Consider the following 8,447-nt stretch of genomic DNA (forward strand, 5'->3'; position numbering starts at 1 on the left):
GGGCCCAATATACAGTCCTTGGTATCTCAAAGTACTGCTCAGAAAGAGCTGTGTTTGCTTGTATTTAATCAGCCATTCATTAATATACTATCTTTTTCCCAACACGGGATTCAAGGTGGGTCCCAACTATTTAAAACAAAGTACAATTTTAAAAAAACCCTATTAATACAAAAGATAAAAGAGAATTAAACCAAAGTTCTGCTTAAAACCTTAGGGTTGCCATAAGTTGAGAATGACTTGAATGGACACAACAACAACAACAACAACAACAACAACTTGCTTCTAGCACAGCAACGATTAAGCCTTGGTGCTACAAGGACTGGAAAGGAAAGGATAAAGTTAACCAAGTATATACATGGAAACCATGAAGAGTCTTTGGAAGATGTAGCAGGCTGATGCTCTACTAGGTGAGTTGGAGTTTTGCACAGAGCCCTTTCCTCTTGTCTGGAGCAAAGCCCACCAAAACTGGAGAATTTACACACTCATTTCCCACTTGGAGATGACCCATGGAAACTGCAGTCTCAGGACCAAGCCCTGCAACCTGGCAATGTAGTCTATGAATGACAACAAAAACTGGCTGCTTGACAGGCTTGTATCATCTTACACAACACTTGGAAGGTTTGTGGCCAGCAACACAACTTGTATCTCATTACATTGCTCCCTCCTCCACAGATATACCTTTTAAAAATATATATTTATACATTTTATGGTCCGTAATACAACATATATAATAAAACTTTACAAAATATTATCATTATTAGGTCACATAATTTCCCCTTCCCCTTCTCCTCCCCCCTCCCTCCTCCCTCTCCAATGGCTATCACTAAGGAAATTAGTACCCAGTACCCATAATGTGGAATATTTTATTAATAATTTCTCTAAATTCATTGTACCCCTTTTCAGCTTTAACTTTCACGATCCAACAACCCCATCATTCCCACCAGACCATTTCATCTATTTGACCCTTATATTTTTATTTTCTTTCCCTTAAATATTAATATAAAAGATATTCTGCAATATAATGTGACCAATCCCCTCCCAATATTGTTTATTTTTCCATCCCAATGCTATTACAGCATGTGTGGCCCTTAACAGGTTTTTTTATTATGTAATCTTCTGTTTTATTCAATCTGAATTTGCTCAGATTCAGAGTTCCTCCATGGATATACCTGAGATCAGGATATTATACTCCATGAACTTATCTGAAGAAAGAACTGCAATATCAAGTTGACACAAAACAATTTATATTCTTCCCAGCCAGACAACATCCAGAGTTCAGTAATACCCTCTGTGTGTGTGTGTGTGTGTGTGTGTGTGTGTGTACCTTAAAGTTGCCTGTTGACTTACAGCAACCCCAGGAATACTCAGAGATGGTTCTGCCAGTGCCTTCCTCTGAAATAGAGCCACCAGGAGTTGGTATTCATTGGCGGTCTCTCATATAAATACTAACCAGGGTGGACCTTGCTCAGCTTCCAAAATCAAACATTACAGGAATTCAGGGAGGTTAACAAAGGCACGGCCATATAAATAATTTATTTGCAATTAGTGCTGCATCGCGGCCCAGAAAGCCAACAAATTAAAACCTGTTTCCCAAGTTGTCATGAAAAAAAAAATGGGCAGGAATAGAATATCTGTAGATCTGATCTATCCTAGTAATTGCTTATAGGGTTTCTCCTCAACCAATCTCCTTTTCAGAATAGCAGTGATACAGATCATTATGTGTATTTCGTCACTGTGTTCCACCAAGTCCAAGGTCACCCAGGGCATTTCATGGCTGACTAGAGGCTGAAACATGGATCTCCACAACTTAAAACAGGTCTCAAGGCTGCAAGTCCAACAGGCAACACTAGATCATAATGAGAAGTACAATGGACCCTTGGTACCTGCTGGAGTTTGCATCCAGGACTCCCTATGGATACCAAAATCCATGAATGCTCAAGTCCCATTAGATGCAATGAGGTAGTAAAATGGTGTCCCTTATTTTAAAAATGGCAAAATCAAGGTTTGCTTTTTTATTTTTCTTTGCAGGGGGGGGGGAGGATATTTTAAAGCTGTGGGTGATGGAATCCGTGGATAGAGAATCCGTGGTTAAAGAGGTGACCATACAAAGTATAAGACTATAACCATACAAGTGCGGGCCCACAAGCATCCATCAACAGCTGTGCCTTCAGACCTCAGTCCCTCCAGATTCCCTGGACCATTTTTTCCCCCCTGGCAAAAGCCTAAATAAATAAATAAATATGACTTAGTTTCCCTATAAGCCTTCTAAAAAGGTCGTTGAATTGGCCTTTTAAAATAGGCTGTTTAACATCCAAAGCCACCAGCAGCACCACTATTTTACAAAATCAAAAGTGGACTTCCAGCCAAAATCAATTTGGGAGATGTTTTTTGGAGTGGGCTGTTGTGGAAAATGTATATATCTCCCGGAGGGTTCTGGGGCATAAATGCCTACCCAAACCGTGCCAAAGACCCTCGCTGGACTTCTTGACCTTTCTGCCCCACATTTCCATTCAACCTTCCTCTGCTTTGTTCATCATCTTAAAAAACTATTAATCAGAGCACAATCTTTGAAAGAGAAGGAAATTGTTTTTACCTTGTCAAAGGATTACAGTGGGTTGGTTGACTTTCCAGGCAGAGCAGGAGAACATATCTTATGACCCTGGAGCTGCTTAAATACTATACCTTCCAAAAGGAAAGAAAGGACAGTAGGTTATCTTGGGTGATTAACTTCCTCTAATGGCCATTTGAAGACTGTTTCCAAACCATGTGGGTGGAAAAGGCTGCTCAAATTAGAATGTGGTTCTTCGGGAGGGATTTTTCAAGGTTAGATCAAGGTCCCTTTTCCTGTAAAGTTGCCATCCAAATGGTTGTGGGAGAACTTTTTCTGCACAACTTCTGTCGTCCCTTTCGTGAGAAACTGCCAGATGAGTTGGCAGCTGGTGGCCAAATATTTACCATCAAACCTGCCACATTATCTTGACCCTGAACTGGAAGTGTGACAAAGATTGTGCAGGGTGTTGTGTTTGTTTTTTTAAGTTTACATTTCTCAGCAAACATTTTGATTGAGAATCATTACTGCCAGTAGAACGTACATCAGAGTTCCTTAACCTGATGTCCTCCAGATATGTTAGATTACAATCCCCATCATCCTCAATTTGCATTGGATATATAATCTGGGGATGATAGAAACTGTAGCAGCACCTCTAGAGGGTAGGGAATTAGGAAAGGCTGTCAGGACACTGCTACAGGAGCCCCATTCCCTGCAACCAGGTTAGTTAAGGAAAATGAATTGAGAGCATCAGCTATCACATGTTTCTGCAATAGTCTTACTGGGGCTCTTTCTGACATTGTGCTCTCTTCTGCACTCCCTTTTAATCCCACTTCTCTGCCCTATGTCCTACCCAGCGTGCCTTTCAGGGTTTTTTTATTTTACTTTTTACTTTTCAATGCAATTCTGGAATAGAAAGAAAGAAAGAAAGAAAGAGAAAGAAAGAAAGAAAGAAAGAAATAATGTTGCTTGGGAATAGTGAAGAGGAGAGGAGGAAACATTGACACCGCATGTCTGCCAATATTAGAACTGCTACAGCAACAACTTTACGTACTGAGGACTAATGGGACCAAAGTGCAGTTACGAACTCATTAACAGGTTTCCTCCATCCATGAAAAGGAATGCCCTATCCATGCTTTGGAGACACAGTAGCTACAGGTTGGAGATGACACTGTCTAATAAGTATCGCCAAAGGCACTATTTTCTAACTGTACTTGCAGTTTAAGAGCCATGTGCAGTGATGTAGACTTGAGTCGAGTGAATCGGAATCAAGTCGGACTTAAGTCACTTCAATGACTTGACTTGAAGTCAGCAATAAATGATACACTGACTTGACTTGAGAGTTGTATATTTATAGCAACTGATTTGCTTGCCTAACTTTATCCAGAAATAGCAAATGTGTTAGGGCTTGAGGTAAGGGATTAGGTCTGCTTGGCAGCCTGTCTCTTCTGCACATCAGAGGAGCCTTCTAAAGCTTTTCAAAAGCTTTACAAGGATCCTTCTGCCTCAAGCCTGTTGCCTAATACATTTGCTGTTCCCCCCCAATAATATTTTTACAGTTATTAAAACTCCACTCTTCTATCTCCTTCTTTTTTGTATCAAAGTTGCCTCCCAGACTTGAGACTTGACTTGAGATTTGGGTATGGAAGGAAAATGGCATTGGGGGGCAGAGGTCCTATCGGGGTCCTAGTAGCTACATCCCCAGCATCAACTGTGCTATTCCTGTGTGGCGCTGGGGAGCACAAGAGAGCACCTGCTTACATCGCTGAACCCTGCCAGTCAGTGGGACAGAAGGTCTTCTTCCCTTCTAGAACAAAAGAGAATGGAAGGCACATTTGCATTGAAGAAATAATGCAGTTTGATATCACGTTAAATCCTGTAGCTCCATCCTATGGAATGCTAGGATTTGTAGTACAAGGTCTTTACCCTTCTCTGCCAGAGTGCTGGTGCCTCACAAAATTACAAATCTTAGGATTCTCTAGGATGGTGCCATAGCAGTTAGTATGGTGTCAAACTGCATTATTTCTACAGTGTAGCTGTGCACAATTAGGGTTGCCATAGCTGAGGACCTCCAAACCGGGACAAATGTAGGACAAGGTTCAAAGATGTAGGACCTTTTTTTTTTAATTTCCTGGCCAGGAAATTAAAAAAAAAAAGGTCCCACATTTTTGAACCTTGTCCTCCTTCTCCTTCCCGGCTTGGGAGGAAGCCTCGGGCTGCTCCCAGGCCGGGAAGGAGCGTGGGGGCCGCCTGTCATCACGGCCATCGCCGCGGTGGCAAGCGGCCTCCTCCTCGGCCTCGCAGAGGCCTTGGAGGACCCCACAGCCGGAGCTCTGACCGCGGAGCCGCTTCCAGGGCCTCCAAAGGGGCCTGGGGAGAGCTTCTCCCAAGTCCCAGAGGCCTTGGAGGAGTGCTCCGCGATCGCGGAGCTGCTTCCAGGGCCTCCAAAGGGGCCTGGGGAGAGCTTCTCCCAAGCCCCAGCCTCCAGGCCCTCGCTGGGAGGGGGGTGTCCCTGTCAGGGATGATGGGAGTTGTAGCTCTTCACCTCTGGCTCGAACTCACCACCTTGTTACGCACCGGCGCTGACCAGTTTTGGCCAGTGGTTAAAGCTTTGCTCTAAAGCAGTAGAGTTACAGAGAATAGGCTGAAGACCCTGACAAACTCTCCAAGCCTTCTCACTCTTGCTTCCACAGAAGTCTTCCCACTTCTTCAGGATCCAGCTGGCTCTTGTCTCTTCACCCAAGACACCAGACAACTCAGTAGTCTTATATAAAAGATCTACTTTATTCTACTATATACAGCTCCAAAACTATCCAATACAACAATACTCCACAACTACTACCCACTACTACTACTCACAAAATACATTGGGATTCATAGCCATTATTATAGTCCTTGGATCATACCACCCACTCTTGTCAGTTTCCACCCAGTGGGCGTGAACATCCACTCTCATTGGTTCTCTTGTTTCTACCCAGAATTAATGATTTCATCATCTCAGCCTTGACCACTTAACAATTCTCAGGTGTGTTCAAGTATCCACTTTGCATTTCTGTCCTTGGCATTTAGGACTTGTTAATTACATTACCTTCTACACCTGTGTGGCTCTTAATTGCTTCTGCTGAGTCACCCTGACTTTCACATATATGTTTTATTTCATTCACTGTATATCCCATGTTGCTTTTTCCTTAACAGTCCCAGGGGCGGGGCCAAACCGGGGCGGGACCGTGTGGACCCGCCCCAAATTGGGAAAGTCTCGCCCCCAGGCGGGATATGGCAAGCCTATGCACAATTAATAATAATAATAATAATAATAATAATAATAATATCTTTATTTATATTTCCCGCCTCTCCCCATGGATCGAGGAGGGAGTACATCAGATAAAATCACCATTACAGCAAGCACAAAGTTATCCAAATTTACATCAATTAGTTAACAATGTGTTAGTGAGATCATGAAGAATTGTTGGGTGCTGCCTCTGTCTTCAATTTTCAGTGGTATGTGTTGTTGGCATGGTAGCCAATGAGGCCATATATGGCCCATGTTGCACACTCAACATTACAAAGAAAAGGCAGTTTACAAATCTGTCCTGGATCCTATTTGTAGGCAGTGGGATGCGGTGGTTTGGTGGTTAAGATGCCAATTGTGATGATCAGAAGATCGGAAGGCCCAAGAGCTGCATGATGGGTTGAGCTCCTGTCACTAGTCCCAGCTTCTGCCAACCTAGCAGTTTGAAAGCATGCAAATGCAAGTAGATAAATAGGTACCACTTTGGTGCCAACCCTACGCAGTGGGAAGGTAGCAGCATTCAGTGCAGTCATGCTGCTCACATAATCACTGAGTTGTCTTCGGGCAACTCTGGCTTTTTTACCTTAGTACCAGAAATGAGCATCACCCCTACAGTCAGGTGATAGTGCTTTAGTAATCCATGGTCAAGCAACCTGTTTTCTGCACTGCCAAATGCTGACTTCCATGAGACAGATGGGAATGAATGGTCACAGCTGCCAACTGCCTCTGAATGTGGCGTGCTTAATTTTTTTCCTCCCCAGTGTGACTGCTGTGAGAACAGGCTCATGAGGTAAAACCAATGTCTGACATAATCAAATGTCTCTAAACAAAAATGACTTATTTCAATTTCCTTTTCCCACACTTAAAGAATTCCCCAGTAGCTGAGCCACTGGTATTGTGGTGATGACAAAGCATGTGTGAAACAAAAACACGGAGTGAATTTGCCTAGCATTTGCACTCTAAGCACAATTGCACCAACATGTAAAGTCCAGTTCATGTGAGTCATCTGCCTCCTTCCATCTTCCCCAAAACCAAAGCCATTGAGGACCACAAGTTCCTTTTTTCAGTTTCCGCAACCACAGCCATCACACATGAAGTGACTCTTCTCTGCATCCTGCTGTTGAAGATAACTTTTGGAACCCAGAATTCCCTAGCTTTGAGCCAGGGCAGTTAAAGCGGTCTTAAACTGGATTATTTCTGTAATGTGTTTTGGACATTTGTTTGTTTCTGATGTACAAATTGTATTCCTTCCTCTTGCATTCATGGAAACCTCAGATGATTCAAAGAGCCCTCTGTGAATACAAGAACAGCCTAGGTTATAACCTTAGCTTTTCAAATACAGTTTTAAAAGGTACTTTTTAAGGTCTAATTTCAGTTGCTGGGTCAAACAAGAGTATGGGCATACCTCATTTAAAAAAATAATCTCTGACAAAACAACTGCTTTCCCCAAAGTCTTCGTACACCTGCCCAGCCCTGCCACCATTTTCTCTCATCCTCTGCCTAGCTGGATATTTTTAGTAGCATCAGCATTGGGAGAATGGTGAAGGCATATTGAGGAGGGAGCGAGCATGTTTTCTGCTCCTCCAGAGAACAGGACATGGAACAATGGATGCAAGCTATAAGAAAAGAGATTCCACCTCAACATTAGGAAGAACTTCCTGGCAGTAAGGGCTGTTCGATCGACAGTGGAACACACTCCTTCCTCAGAATGTAGTGGAGTCTCCTTCTTTGGAGGTCTTTAAGCAGAGGCTGGATGGCCATCTGTCAATGGGGATGCTTTGATTGAGAGTTCCTGTATGGCAGTATGGGGTTGGACTGGATGGCCCTCCTTGGGGTCTCATCCAACTCTATGATCCTATGATTCAGTGATTCTATGGAATGCTGGAGAAACAGACTTTCAGTGCTGGGTTGCAGCAGTATGTCTGCAGTGAACAAAGTAAAAAACCATAAAGCTTGAGTTGGGAAAGAATTGAATCCTATTCTAGCCAATCCTACTATAGTTATGTGTGTAGCTGCCTCCAGAATCCCTTACTGACTGTGCATCAACAGTAGAATACAGTGGGCCCTCTGCATTCGCTAAGGGTTAGGGGTACACAACCCCTGTGAAAGTGAGAAAAAACCCACATTAAAAAACAACAACACCTATTTAGGAACCTCTAGGTCCTCCACAACAATTCTGTGGCCTTCCAGCACATTGGTCGGGCATTGATGCTCTGGAGGACCTACAAATGCCTAGAGCTGTTTCTCTTTCTAGGAATATCTAGGTCCTCCAGTGTGACTCTATGGTCATCATCCAACAGAATCATGCTGGTGAACCTAGAGATCCTTAGAGATCATATCAATTAAATCAACTAATAATTGGGGGGGGGGGTGTTTGTGGGTTTTTTGGGGCTATGTGGCCATGTTCTAGAAGAGTTTCTTCCTGACGTTTTGCCAGGATCTGTGGCTGGCATCAAAGGTCCTGGAAAAACGTCAGGAAGAAACTCTTCTAGAACATGGCCACATAGCCCCCAAACCCCACAAAAACTATGGATGCCGGCCATGAAAGCCTTTGACTTCACAACAGATAATCCAATGTCCAAAAGTCAAAGCCACCTTTCCCTACATTTC

This window comes from Sceloporus occidentalis, unplaced genomic scaffold (genome assembly GCF_023333645.1).
Source record: "Sceloporus occidentalis isolate IW3139 unplaced genomic scaffold, rSceOcc1.0.p SCAF_5, whole genome shotgun sequence".
Lineage (NCBI taxonomy): Eukaryota > Metazoa > Chordata > Lepidosauria > Squamata > Phrynosomatidae > Sceloporus > Sceloporus occidentalis.